General features: G+C 39.2%; 1 pseudogene; it reads right to left on the reverse strand.

The window, feature by feature from the left end:
- Positions 1 to 719: 719 nt before the first annotated feature.
- Positions 720 to 11,694, reverse strand: LOC110203759 (cytochrome P450 2C42-like; annotated as a pseudogene).
- Between the last annotated feature and the right edge of the window lie 3,532 nt (positions 11,695 to 15,226).

Raw genomic sequence — 15,226 nt, forward strand, 5'->3', positions numbered from 1 at the left:
TAAATTCTGTGATTATGCCCATTTAACAGATAAAGAAACTGAAGGAAATACACAGAAGAAGTGGCTTGCCCAAGGTCATACAGCCAGTAAATGTCTAACCTGGATTTTAATCCAGTTCCTTCTAAATCCAAGTCCTACAATCTGTGCAAGGTACCACCTCACTGCCATAACATTGTGAGTAGTAAATAGTAGGATCAGAGTAGGATACATGTACATGTTGAAGTATATAACCTGAGACATTTAAGGAGTAGAAAAGAGATTCCAACCCATTGGGAGTGCATAACTGCACACAAATATGGGATAAAGGCCCTACTACCAAGAAGCTTAGATCAACTAACATGTCTAAAAGAATACACAACATAATATGGGTATGTAATTCAGGCTTAAATAGTGAAGTACAGATTGTAAGTGTTAACAAGGTCACAGAGATATGGTATCTAAATTGTGATGTGAAGCTTGGAGAGGATTTCAATCAGTGAAGTTGAAGAGATGAGAAGAAAGATTCCAGGAACATGGAATTTCTGGGAAACAGGGAATTGGGGAAAATTAAGTGATGATTTTGGCAAAAGTCAAAGGGAGTATTAGATTATGCAAGGAGGGAATATTGGGCTGAAATCACAGAGGGCTTTCATTGCCAGGCAATGGAATAAATGCAGCTTCTTCATAGCACATCAGGAGACTCTATGGCAATTGGAACTAGGGGTGGTCCTTCACATGTTTTAGGAAGGTAGAAAGCAGAGCTCATAGGAGGGGGGCACTTTGCCAAACCCACTGGCAATTGGGGTGGTGTCAATATCTTTTGGGTCAATGGGAGATTTCAAGGTAAAATTCTATCGATGGTAGTAAAAAACAGAAATAATACCATTCGAGCTAGGCTTTCACCAGCACATATCCATTTTCCTAAAAGAGACAAATACAAGGATTCGATATTCATAGACTTCTCACTCATATAGACCCCTTCTTTCGACCCATAAGTAGCACACTAACTCTCAGTAGCATTAGGCAAAAGATTGCATCCATTCCTTTCCTCTCTGGTCCTTGACTAGTTTGAAGAGCCTGTTCCCCCTCAACAGAGAGGGAAGACCCCTTCTGTATACTCTCTCTAAATCAATTCCCCTGAACCAGAGCAAGTCCTGGGATTTATCTTCAGAGGAAAGGAGTCATTGCTTTAGGGAGAAAATAATCACTCATTTATAATCTCAAGAACTAAGCTTATGGCTAACCAGAGAGACTGCAATGGGGAAAGGTGACAGAAAAATGATCAAATTTCCCTTTGGGAACCTCCTGTCACCATTCTGGGCAGAAGTACCTCTGGAGTCTACACCACAACTTCGTGGCCATCCAGCCACTTGTCTTAACTACTCACTCCTAGCTCTAACCCAAGTATTATAATCAACTGAGCAGGGCATGGCATTGGAGACCACAATGTCAGGGGGTAGTTAGCTGTCTCACAACATTCCTGTCTGCCAGAACTAGGCTTGGCTATCACCACATTACCTGATGACTAATAGGTTCCCCCAAGAATTGAAGGGGAAAGGACAAGACAGACCATCATCTATAATTTTATACCAATAGATCCCCATTAGAATCTACATAACTAGGAAAGGTAGTTCCATGTGTCCCAGGCAAAAGTCAGGTTTCTACAAAATCATAAACTCTAAGATTACACCTTGGGTGACCTTAGCCATAATGGTAGCTAAGTAATGAGCCTTTAACATTACCCAATACCCTTTCTTTGCTTGATAAATTGCAAGATTATACCATGCCAACATAAAAGCCTAGAAGACTTTATCCGAGAAATAGCTTCAAGTTGAGAGTGACTGGGAGGATAATTTTTAATATCGGTTGTTAAGGGAATTTAGTTGGGGGTCTGGTGGCCACTATCTCAGTTCTACCTCTTTTTTGGAATAAGCTCAGACAACTACCCTCAAACCCAACTGATTTAGTTGATGAACCTTGGCCTAATGAGAATTAGAAGAATGTTGTATTATAAGAGGCAGCTAGGTGGCACAGTTGATAGAGTTCTGGCCCTGGAGTCAGGAGAACCTGTGTTCAAATGTGACCTCAGACACTTGACACTTACTAGCTCTGTGACCCTAGGCAAGTCACTTAACCCCAATTACGTCACCAAAATGGAAAAAAAAAACATGGTAAGACCATAATGGTCACCTAATCCAACTCAGTCTTTTGGCATATAAGTAAACTGAAGTCCAGAGAAATGAAATAATTTCACCAAGGTCAGACAGGTAATAAGTAGTTAAGCTGGATAGAAACACAGGTCCTCTAAGTTATCAATCCATCTTTGCTGCACATCTTTAGATGAATGTCTTACCTGCTGAAAAAGGCATGAAATAGTCGATCTTCTTAAAGTTGCCACTTTCATCCAGGAAGTGCCCTGGGTCAAATTAGTCTAGATTGGAGAACTCTTCATCATCAAACAGGAGGGAAGATAACACTGGTACTATGGTAGTACCCTGAAATGAGCAGATAAAAACAAATAATGAGACAACAAGAACAGCAAAAGAACTCAGAACTATCATCTAGTCAAAACCCTTCATTTTGAAGTATGGAAAGAGCCAATGTTTTTTTTTAAATGCTTGTGCTGATCGTAAATTAGAAAGTCTGCAATACTATGGGGAGAGATGAAACTGAATTTCGATAACTTGAGGGGCAGAAGCAGCACAAATGAGTAAAAGACACAAGGAGGCAGATCCCAGGTAAATAAAAGTTAATAAAATAACTTTTGACCATTGGATCCATCAAAGAAGGAAAGTACTGCCTGGGTAAATAATAAGCACACTAAGTTCAAGCTGATGCCAGATGATCTGAAGAGGTAGAAATGAATTCCTACCTGTGGCAGGATGCTGAAGAATAAAATAGTGTCACACAGAAGAATGAGGCAAGAGCTGATAAACAAATTGGGAGCTCTTCTTGAAGATGAAGAAATTGGATGCTCTAGGTAAGAAGCCCTGGCTTGTAGTCTAAAGAATGGTAAAGTAGGCTCGCGGGTATTATTTGGAAAGGTATCCAGGAAGAAGACAATAGTACTAGTTGCTGACTCCCTGCAGATGGGCACTGAAACAGCTGTTTGCTGACAATGATAACAATAGACAGGTCTGCCATATTCTCACAGCACATATCAAAGGCAAAATGGAGAAACCTCCAAGGCTTGTGAATGGGGATGACTATTAACCACCTCTGGTGATTCACAGGGGCAAAAACAGTACCTCTATAACCTGGAACCATTTCCAAAGTTTTTGACATTCTGGAAAAAAAACAAAACTAAAAAAGTTAAGAGCACAGATGGGTATTCATTATGGCTGGATTTGGAAGCAAAAGATTCTGAAAGGAAAGGCAGATTTCAGAAGTGGACATCTTGTAAGATCGTGTTTCAGAATGGGATTTGGATTTCTGTATCATATATTCATTAAAAAGTAGGCATGATGGACTTCTAGCCAAGATTGGAATAATGCACCTAGCAAAGACTGGAAGGATTTTTATTTTGATTTGTTACAAATACAGTCAAAAGGTTTTTTAAATGCTTAAAGTGTGGCTAAAAAAGGTGGATTGGAGAGTTTAAGACAAGGAAACAAATTTGACCTCAAAGGTATAACTAGGACTTCGTATGATGAGATGTTTAACAAGGCAGAAGTTCTGGAAAAAGTTTCTCTTGTTCAAAAGAAACAGGATAGGAAAGAGGGAGGGGTGGCATATATTAAGAAGATATATTCATGTGAGGCTATTTAGGAAGCAGAGGAGAGAAGATTAGATGAGAAACATCTAGGTAAAGAGAAATGGAGGCAGCATCAAGAGTGACATTGTCTTGAGAGTATTCAACAGACCACAAGGAGAGAGAAGAAAAAGACAAGGAATAAAGAAGACAGATTATAAACCCTGGTGGTTAGACATGATGTAGCAGTGATGGAAAACTTCAATTATTCATTCAGATCCTTGAATTTCCTTTCTGTCAAAAACAGGGCAGTTCATAATTCTTTGACTTTTCTTCATGACCATTCCATCCTGTAATTACAGTGGAACAAAACAGGGAAATTCTTTTATTGATCCAATTCTAACCAGCTGAGAAGAACTTGAATGACATAGATGTGAATGTGGCTCTGTAGGACCCTTGTGGCACAACATTCTTCCTCTGAAGGGATCATTTTATGTTGTAGGATATGCCATCACACCTGGCACACTTTCTGTGCACACCTATTAATTGTAACAACGGGAATTTTTGGGAAAGTGACCAGTCCATCTTAGAGTTTACAACATGGTCAACTAAGTGGCCCAATGGATACAGTCAGATGCACCTGCTCCAACCCCAAATACTCACTAGCTGTGTGACCCTGGCCAAATCACTTACCCTCTCTCAGACTCAGTTCCCTCACATGTAAAATGAGAATAATAACAGTGCCTACATGTCAGGGTTGTTATGAGGATAAAAAGAGATAACATTTGTAAACTGCTTCACAAACCTTAATGCTAGCTTTTATTATTATGACCAAGAAGGACAAGAGTTGTTTTCTAAAAACAGAAAGGAAAACAATCCTGACAACGAAAGATAAAGGAACATTCTCTAAAGATACCAATGTGGATAAGGTAGCCAGGTGGTACAGTGCTAGACCTGAAGTTAGGAAAACCTTAGTACAAATCTGGACTCTCACACTTACTAGCTGCATGACCCTAGGAGAGCCAGGTGCTCTCTCTATGACTTAGTTTCCTCACCTGTAAAATAGGCATAATAATAACATCTACTCCCACAGAATTGTTGTAAAGATTCAATAAGATCATCTATGCAAATCAAATCTCAAAGAACTTTGTAAAAGTAGATATTATTATTATAATTATTATTATTATTATTATTATTATTATTATTAGAGGGAACTCACCAACCAACTTAGATTTTTCAAAGACAAGGATGAGTAAAAGAAGCATGTCACAGTTCTATAAGGATGACAGAAGTGGTAAAGCCCAGAATGAGCAGAGGCTAGTGAGGCTAAAAAGGAAAACAAGAAGGGGGGTTTTAAAACTATATTGTAGAAAAGAGGAGGATTAAAGAAAAGATAAGCCTACAACCCAGAGGGTAATAAGATGAGGATGACAAGTGACAAGAAAAGATACAGAAATTCTCACTTTTTCTTTTGCTTCTGAGTCTTTTTTTCTGACTAAGGGAAAGATCTTTGAACTGAAAAGTACAAAATAAATAAACATATGTGGCTGATAGTGACTGAATACCCCAGACAAGTAAGGAGAAAATAAGAGATATCTAGACATCTGTGCAAGAAAAACAAAGTGAAGAAAGTACACTTCAATTTACACTCAGAATCTAAAATACATTTATAAGGAGAGCATTATTCTATATATGGAAGAAAGGAGGAAATGACTCTATATAAGAAGTAGAGGTGAATAAAGATCTGGAGTGGAATCATCACTATTTCTTTTTTTTTTTTGAGGGTCTTAATAAACTGGTAGAGGAAGAGAATGCTGTAGATAGTGTTTACTTATATTTTAGCAAAGCATTTAATAAAAGTTTTCATGTTCTTCCTCTGAAAATGATGGAAATATACATGTTAGATGATCATACAATTAGATAGATAGAAAACTAATAACTGACTATATACAAGGGGTAATTATTCAAAGTTCAATGGCAGCTTAGAAGTAGACACTGCTATACTGTGAGCCCTTTAGCTCACAAATAAGGAGTATTCATTCTGGAATCATATTTTAGGAGAACATTGAAGAGCTGGAGGCTACTGAAGAGAAGGCAACCAGGATGGTAAGAATAACAAGTCCATGCCATGTGAGGATGGGTTGAAGAAAATAGGGATATTTAAACAAGAGAACAGAAGACATCATAGAACAGGAGATATAATAGCTGATTTCAAGTATTTTATGAACTGTTTTTAGAAAGAGAGAGTAACTTTGTTCTGTTTTGTTCCAGGATTCAAAACCAAGAGCAATAGATTAAAGTTACAAAATTACAAACTTCGGCTTCATACAAGAAAAAAAATTCCCTCAAATTAGGGATGTCCAAGATTAGAATGGAATTCCACAGCATTCCATTGAGAGCTTTCCCCTCATTGAAAGTCTTTAAGCAAAGATTGTATGATCACAAGGTTAGCTTATTGTAGATTGGATTCTTTTTCAGATTGGGGATGGACAGTATGACCACTGAAATCTCTTCAAATTCTGAAATTCTGTAACTATTTCTCAGAGATCTGGGTTGGCCTGAGGTTCCTTCTAACTCTAAGATTCTATACTTCAATAGGAGACAGTATAAAATCTCCTGTTATAATGAGAAACACTTCTGACCTTGGGGATAAGATATTGTGTAAATTGAACACCTTCTGTCTCTGCATGGGGCAGAGACATAGACATACATTGGCATAGGTCAATGTATCGTTGTTTCTTGTGTACCATAGCATTAGTGTAAGGCATCTTGTTTCTGTCCTCCATGCAGTGACTTTGATTTCAGCCAATCACACAATCAATTTCTTCATGAATTTTTCCTGTCACAATATGAATGAAAATTGATTTTAAAACTAGGAACAAAAACTGCCTTCTCTCATATTTTCCCTGATTTTTCACCAAGAGCTACATTGGTAAATAACACATTTGACCCTCACATTCTCAGGTAGATAGACAGACAGATAGAGAGACAGACAGATAAATAGATAGATAGATAGATAGATAGATAGATAGATAGATAGATAGATAGATAGATAGATAGATGAAAATTCCATTTTAGTCTCTTAAGCCAGCTGAGAATCCCTTGAGGTATCTATGCCCCATGCCCTGAGGACAGGCTCAAGTTATCCTTAAAAAAATGCAGGCCAAGCAGCACTTGGTTAAGGAAATGAGGAGAGGTTTCAGTCCTGACCTGTTCCAGAACTCAGTGTGACCAACCATAGGCCCAAGGTACTTCCTTGCATGGCTGCATGAGCCACAGGAATCCTCAGGCACCAGCTCCTCCTATAGTCAGGCAGGAACCAGTGCCTCTCAATCATTCAGTTCCTCCTAGTTCTGTCACTGGGTTTTAGTCTCTATCCTTATCACTATCTCTATGCCTATCTGTAAGGAAACTCAAAATTGCATATCACTTAACTAAGCAAGGTAGAGGTAGTACTGGAGAAGGAGGAATAAGTAAACTTAAACCTCTAATGACTTAAATATATTAAAATGACAACAGAAAAGTTTCCAAGGAAAGTCTCAAAAGGACCATGAACCCCTCTCATGCTGACTAAATGACAGATGTGTATTATCAGCCTGTAATCCCACCTGTTATCTCAGGGTATTTCAGGAGAAGCAGGAGTCCATATCTCTGGGTGGTGCTTGTTGTCTCTGTTTTTGCATCAAATAGATCAGCTGCATAACAGACCAAGTTTTCAATGGTAAATTCAGGCTGTGGTTGTTGCTTTTCCTAGGAATGCTTTGGTATGATTAATTGAAAAGTAAGGGAGGCAGCAGGGCACCAGGGAAAGCATGATAGATTTGGAGGAAGAGGACCTTGGTTTAAATCTCAGTTCTGATTTTTATAAATTTTTTTTGGGAGGCAACCAGGGTTAAGTAACTTGGCCAGGGTCACGCAGCTAGTAAGTGTCTGAGGCTGAATTTAAACTCAGGTCAGAAAGAGAGAGAATGGAGGAAAAAGGAAGAAAGAAGGAAAAAGAAAAGCAGGAAAGAAAGAAGGAAAAAAGGAACAAAGGAAAGAAAAGAAAAGAAAAGAAAAGAAAAGAAAAGAAAAGAAAAGAAAAGAAAAGAAAAGAAAGGAAAGGAAAGGAAAGGAAAGGAAGGAAAGGAAAGGAAAGGAAAGGAAAGGAAAGGAAAAGGAAAGGAAAGGAAAGGAAAGGAAAGGAAAGGAAAGGAAAGAAAAGAAAAGAAAAGAAAAGAAAAGAAAGAAAAGAAAAGAAAAGAAAAGAAAAGAAAAGAAAAGAAAAGAAAAGAAAAGAAAAGAAAAGAAAAGAAAAGAAAAGAAAAGAAAAGAAAGGAAAAGAAAAGAAAGGAAAAGAAAGGAACTGTGTTGTCCAACTGGCCATTTCCAATTGAGTCCCCAGTGAGGCAGTTCCTACTACCACTCCCAGGGGTTGTTGTTTGTCCTTCCTTCTTGAAGAAGACTATGACATCTGAGAGGTAACCAGGGTTAAGTAACTTGGCCAGGGTCACACAGCTAGTAAGTGTCTGAGGCTGAATTTAAACTCAGGTCAGAAAGAGAGAGAAATAAAGAGGGAAAAAAGAAGAAAGAAAAAGGAAGGAAGGAAGAAAGGAAGGAAGGAAGGAAGGAAGGAAGGAAGGAAGGAAGGAAGGAAGGAAGGAAGGAAGGAAGGAAGGAAAAAGAAAAGAAAGGAGCTGTGTTGTCCAACTGGCCAGTTCCAGTTGAGTCCCCAGTGAGGCAGCTCCTACTAATACTCACAGAGGTTGTTGTTGTTTGTCCTTCCTTCTTGAAGAAGACTATGACATCAGGGAGGTGATGCCATGGCATGCAAGTGAGTTGCATTTAAGTGAGGGAAGGCTGTGCACAGTCCACAGCCTCACTCTCTCCTCTGGAGCCATCTGGGTCCATTGGCAAGATACAGATCAGGATGACTGGAGATGACCCTGGATGCAGTGAGATTATGTCATCTCCTTTGATTTTCATAACAACCAAAGGAGATAAGTACTATTATTAGCTCCCTGTTACAGAAGAACAAACAGAGGTTGAGATGTTAAGGGACTTGACCAAGGCCACAAAGCTGTGTAAGTGTCTGAGGCAGGATGTGAACCCAGCTCTTCCCTTTTCCAAGTTTGGCACACTATCCACCATGCCATCTACCTGCCCAGGAGATGAAATTGAAATATTTGAACATAAATACACAAAATATCTTAAGTGAAATCAAGCAAAACAAAATGAATATACAATTAAATGTTCTATTGGGTAGTACATAAGCGTTAAGGAATTGAGAGGGATGTGGTATATGAGCTGGTCTTTACGGATGGGTAGTATTTCAAGAGGGGAAGATGAAGAGTGGGAGGAAATACCCTGGGGAATAGGAATACTTCATAGGAGTAAAAGGATTGGGCAAGGAACCTGAGTAATGTTGGGAGCAGAAGGTTTGTAATTCATTTTTATTAAAACCAAAGGGAGCAGTTAGAAATCACTCTGGAAAAATACATTTGGCCCAAGTCATGGAAGGCTTTGAATGCCAGGCAAGAGAATGCGTATAACGTGTGCACAGGACAGCGAGAAGGTGCTATAACTTCCAGTACAGGGGTGGTCCTTCATGTGTTCTTGGAACGTAGGAAGCAGAGCCCATAGGAGAGTGGCACCTGGTTAAACCACTGGTGACTGGGGTGATGTCAATGTCTTTGGGGTCAATGGCAGACTTCAAGGTGAAATTTTGTAAGACGGTGGTGAAAAAGAAAAACAATTCCATCTGAGCCAGGCTCTCCCCAATACGTGCCCTTTTTCCTGAAAGAGACAGATGCAGATGATAAGCAGAGACTTGGAAGTGAGTCAGGAAACAGTCAGTGAAGTCCCAAGGGTCACGGGCTCTGGGGTTTCTTGATATTCCTTCACTCTCTCCAAACAAAGTCACCCAAGGCATGAATGGTTTTTTATTAATTCATGATGAATTCCTGGGAGAAAATGGACTAGAGATGGGGGGGGGAACTGTAGACTTAAAAAGGGAAAATAGTCACACAACTTTTTGAGGAGGGGGCCTGGATACACAAGGTAAGTCCTTACTCTTGGATTCAAGTAGTATTCAGAAGAGGAAACTGATCAGGTAGGCAGAAGTCACTGAGGCAAAGTGTGGAAGAGCAAAATGGTAACCTCTCTTTTCACTTCCCCCAAATCTCTAAAATCATTTTAGATCCCACCCTCTGTCCTGAGGGCCTCCTTAATACTTTACTGGAATAGAATACTTATGTAAAATGCTTAAATAGTAAAATACTGGGATACTTTCACTGGATAGAGCACTGCACATGGAATCAGGATGAACAAGGTTCTAACATGACCTTGGACACATTAGTTGTGGGACCCAATCAAGTCACTTTCCTTCTGTCACCCTCAGTTTTTTCACAGATAAAATCAGTATGACAATATCACCCTCACCTGTATTCATGGGGAGCTGAGAATCTGACACTCTCACTTAAAAGCTCCATTAAATATAGAAATTTCTGACCTTGATAGTCAAAATGTTTCTGAGCAGATGATAGTGTAGGAGGCAGACCCCAGGGTGATGGTGAGGTCACAAGGCAGTCCTAAAGAATAGGAAATATTGAGAAAGAGAGAAATTTTAGCCTTGGCTTGAAATTAATTTTCACTGAAAGTACAAGAGAATGTTACTGTGCACGCCAATAAATCTAGAGTACACCTTAGTTGACACTGTTAAAATTTCAAGCACTTATACAGTGTTTAATCACCAGATGGCATTATTTATCACTAGCTTTATCTTATTCAGTTCTGTTAAGGCCCACTGGGATACAAAGAAATGGTATTTAAAAAGTCCAGGCCTTCAAACTGCTTACAATCGAATGTAGGAGGTATTGTGTATATAAATAAGTATATATGAGATGTCTATATGTGTACATACGTGCACACACAGATGATGAAAGGTAATTTCAGAGGGCAGCTAGGTGGTACAGTGGATGGAGCATTAGGCCTGAAGTTAGAAAGACTCATCTTCTTGAGTTTAAATCCTCCCTCAGGTGCTGAGTAGCTGTGTGACCCTAGGTAAGACATTTAACCCTGCTTGCCTCAGTTTCCTCATCTGCAAAATGAGCTGGAGAAGGAAATGGCAAACTACTCCAGTATCTTTGCCAAGAAAACTCTAATGGGGTCACAAAGAGTTGGACACAACTGAAATGGCTCAGCAACAAAACTTAGACATTAGTAGCATGGGATGGGGAAGATGGAAAGACTTCCTGATAAAGGCAACATATGCTGAATCTTCAAGTAAGTCAGGGATTCTCTAAGTGGGGGAAGTGAAGACCAGCACTGTGAGTGAAGGATAGCAAATAGGATAGTATGGCTAGACAGTAGAGGATGTGGAGATAGGAGGAATGTGCAAGAAAACTGAAAGAATTAACAAGGGTCAAGCTTGTGAGTAGCTCTTAATACCATAAAGTGGAGTTTACACTTGATCCTAGAGATAATGGTAAGCCATTGGAATGGTGAGCAAATTAATAGAAGGAAGCCATAAAAGTCATACCTATGCTTGAGGAGAATCACTTTGGCAGCTGTATGGAGGATGGATCAGAATAGAGATTATTTAATTATCATTTTTTATTATTATTATTTAATTATTACAATTTGGTAAGTAATTAAGAGATTATGGCAATACTCTATGTGAGAAGTGATAAGGATCAAAGGAAGGTAATAATGACCTGAGAGAGATGTGAGCTGTACTGGGAAGGTAGAATCAACAAGACTGGGCAACTGATTGGATGTGAGGGGTCAGGGAAATTAAAAAGTCAAAAATGACACCGAGATTGAGAACCCGAGTGATTAGAAATAGGGAAGTTCAGGAAAAGCATAGGTTTTTGTTTGTTTTTGTGAGGGGGGAGATGATGAGTTTTGTTTTATACATGTAGAGTTTGTGGTACCTACAGGATATCCAGTCTGAAATGTCCAAAAGGCAGTTGGTAATGTGGAACTGGAGCCCAGGAGAGAGACTAGATATATAAATAAAGTCAATGCTCAGTCCGTACTTTCATTTTGCGACTTCAAGCATTAGCATGATTTTGTGAGTAACCTCATTTTCACTTTTGTGTTGGCTACCATGCACATTTGTGGCTATGTGCAGTCCTAGTAGGTGCTTCATTGGTCTTGTTAATGCCATCATTGTAGAATAAAGAGGTTCCCATGCAGTCGTTGCATGTTTTCATTGTTTGCCTTTAAAACTCAAGTTTTGTGTTACAGTGAAGCCCCCAAAGTGTAAAGCATGTCTTTAGGGCTCTAAGGTGAGGTCAAGACCTTGCTAGTCTTAGCATCTTCCAATAGTAGTGACTTAAACCCCACAACTTCTCCCTTGGTGTTCAGCGAAGAAAAGAGGTTTGCAGTAGTATGGGATGAAGTACAACAGCACTGCACCACCACCTAACAGTGGAAAGTAAGATTCAAGTTACAAATGTTTTAGTTTCAAGAATTTTATTTGTTGTATAGTATTTTTGGTACTATAGATGTCATGTGTTATGAAAACGGAATATTGTCTGAAATCAAAGGGTTTTTTTTTTCACTTAGATGTTAGTGCAAAAGGTCACAGAATTGTAGGCAATTACTAGTAAGAAAAAGTGTTGCATGTTACAAATTTTATTTTAGGGCAGCTAGGTGGTACAGTGGATAGAGTGGAAGCACTAGAGTGAGAAGGACTTCAGTTCAAATCTGCACCTCAGGCACTACCTGTGTGACCCCGGGCAAGTAATCTAACCCTGTTTATCTCAGTTTCCTCCTCTGTAAAATGAGCTGGAAAAGGAAGTGGCAAACCACTCTAGCATCTTTGCCAAGAAAACCCCAAATAGGGTTATGGAGAATTTGAAATGATTCAACAACAAAATTTTATTTTCTGTACTGCATTTTGTGGGTTATTTCATGGTTATCATGTTAGGAAAACTACATGTTATAAGAATTAATAATTTGTTATCAAGAATTGTATGCAGAAAAGTATCATTTATGAGAGATTACAGCTTTTGGTGGTCACAGGAATCTAGCCCCCTATTTCATATAGTTTCAATGCATCAGTCTTTGCATTTTCAACTTTCACACTGTTTTGCAGGAGCACAACCACCGCATATACATCTTGATGTCATCTACATAGATACAATAGCTGAATCCATGGAGAGCTGAGGAAATCAACAAGTAAAAGTAAAGGGAAAAAAGTCAGAACAGAGAGAGAGAGCAGAGTGAATGAAGATCTGAAGAAGAGACTAGAAGGAATGTTCAAAGAAGTGGAAGGGAGAATGGGACAGAGACAAAGAGAGGGGGGAGAGAGAGAAGGAGGAGAAGTGAAGAAAGGGAGGAAGGGAGGAAGAGGCAGACAATAAAGTGGAGGAGAGAAAGAGAAGAAAAAGAGAGTCACAAAGACCCAGAGAAAAGAGAGTGCCCATGAAGAGAAAGTGTTGATCAACAGTGTCAAATGCTACAGAAAGGTCAAGAAAGATGAGGTTTAAGAAAAGAAATTACTTTTGTCAATTAAGAGAATGTTAACTTTGGAGAGAGTGGTATATACTTGTTGAGTATACAGTTATTATTGTCCTTTTCACTTGTGCTTGGCTCTCCATAACCCAGTTTCCTCAACTGTAAAATGAGAATGTTGTCACTGATCTCTCAAGGTTGTTGTGAAGATCAAATGAGATAACATTTTTGAACCATATTTGTTGTAACGCCTGGCACACAGGTACCTAATAAAAGCTTGTTCCCTTCTCATTCGCCTCCCCCATCTAGCCGTTATCAAGTCTTGTCCAGTCTATCTTCACAACATTATCTTGCATCTATCATCTCTTCACTCACAAAGCCACCACTTCAGTCCATGCCTTCACCACCTCTGGTCTAGAGTACTACATTAAACTTTAGTTGGCCTGCCTGCATCCAGACTCCTTTCTGATCTGAACTCCACACAGCCACCAAAGTGACATTCCTAAAGCACAGGTCTGACTAGGTCACTCCCCTCCCCAATAAACTCCAGTGGCTCCCTATTGCCTTCGGGATCACAATTTTTTTGACTTAGCATTTAAAGCCATTCATTACTTGCTTCTACCCTACTTTTCTAAGCTTACTAACATTACCTACTTTCGCGTACTCTAAGGTCTAACCAAAGTGGGCTTCTTGTTTCTTAAACATGACTTTCAATCTGTTATCTCCAGAGCTTTGCATAGGCTGCCTTCCATGCCAGGGTGCTTTCATTCAACCACTTCTTAGAACCCTTACATTTCTGTGATACTTACTCTAAATGTCCCCTCCTACAAGAACTCTTCTCTGATTGCCTCAGTACTTTGTGCTTTCCTCTAACCCCCAACTTTTTTGTATTTATTTTGCACAGGTTTTATATTTATTTCTCTGCATGTATCCTCATCCTCCACTTCCATCCTACATAGTAGAATGTAAACTAGTTGAAGAGGGCTGGGACTGTTTTATTTTTGGTTTTGTATCTTTTATGCCTGGTTCAGTGTCTGGCATACAGAAGACATTTAATAAATATTCATTCAATTGAGCTGATATGTAAATTTTCTCAAATTTCTTATAATGCTACTTTTCTACATCCCTCATTTTATCTGGATTCTCTGCCCTACATCAAACAGAAACATACCTCATCCCTTGCTAATGGTGGCAGACACTGGGAAACTTACTCTGCCAGCATATGTATCTCTGTGACCAATCAGAGCTTTCTTAATTGCTTTATGTCCATGTAACAGGATAGCACGCTCAGAACCCAAGTACAGAGTGAATACTGGGACATAAGTTTTTGCCAGCAGTAAGAAGAAATATAGAAGGTAATTCGATCAATTTGATAATAAACAGCTTGGATTGACATTGCTGATCTCATTGGAGAAATTTGCAACTCATTAACAACTCCATCATGACATCTTTGACATTTACATCAAAAAGAGTCCAAGGAAGATATGCACTTTACCTAGAGTGCAAATGTCAAAAAGCCTGAAGCTGTGGAGTAGCAACCAGAGGAATGGCTGGTGACATGTAGTTTATGCCCCTAGAGCAGGGTCTTCACCTTCCTTCTTAACTCTGCCTCTCATAATACCCAGTTTCCTTTAAAATACAGCCCATGGGAAGCATTTCCTGATCTGCAAAGTTAGTAACATTTTCTCTCTATATACCAAATTATAATGTATCTACTTAGTTACTTATATGATACATTCTTTCATTAGAATCTAAGCTCCTTGAAGGCAGGGTAGGGTGTGTGTGTGTGTGTGTGTGTGTGTGTGTGTGTGTGTGTGTGTCTTTATATCTCTGGTACCTAGCACAGTACCTGGCATATGGTATGTGATTAATAAATGCTTATTGGATCAAAAGGGAGCAACTGTTTTTCCTTTCAATGAAGCATTGGGAGCATTATGGTTACAGAAGTAGAAAGGTATTGGTGGAGAAGCCTCACAGCAAGGCATGTATTATATAGTCAGAGGAGTGAGTAGGAGGAGAGGAAGCGAAGAAAATAAGGTTAGATAACTTTTGCCAGCAGTTTGGCTGGGGGAAATTTGCATCCATGACTTGCAATATACCTCTAAGATTCTCTCC

This window comes from Phascolarctos cinereus, unplaced genomic scaffold (genome assembly GCF_003287225.1).
Source record: "Phascolarctos cinereus isolate Bilbo 61053 unplaced genomic scaffold, phaCin_HiC Scaffold_3;HRSCAF=262, whole genome shotgun sequence".
Lineage (NCBI taxonomy): Eukaryota > Metazoa > Chordata > Mammalia > Diprotodontia > Phascolarctidae > Phascolarctos > Phascolarctos cinereus.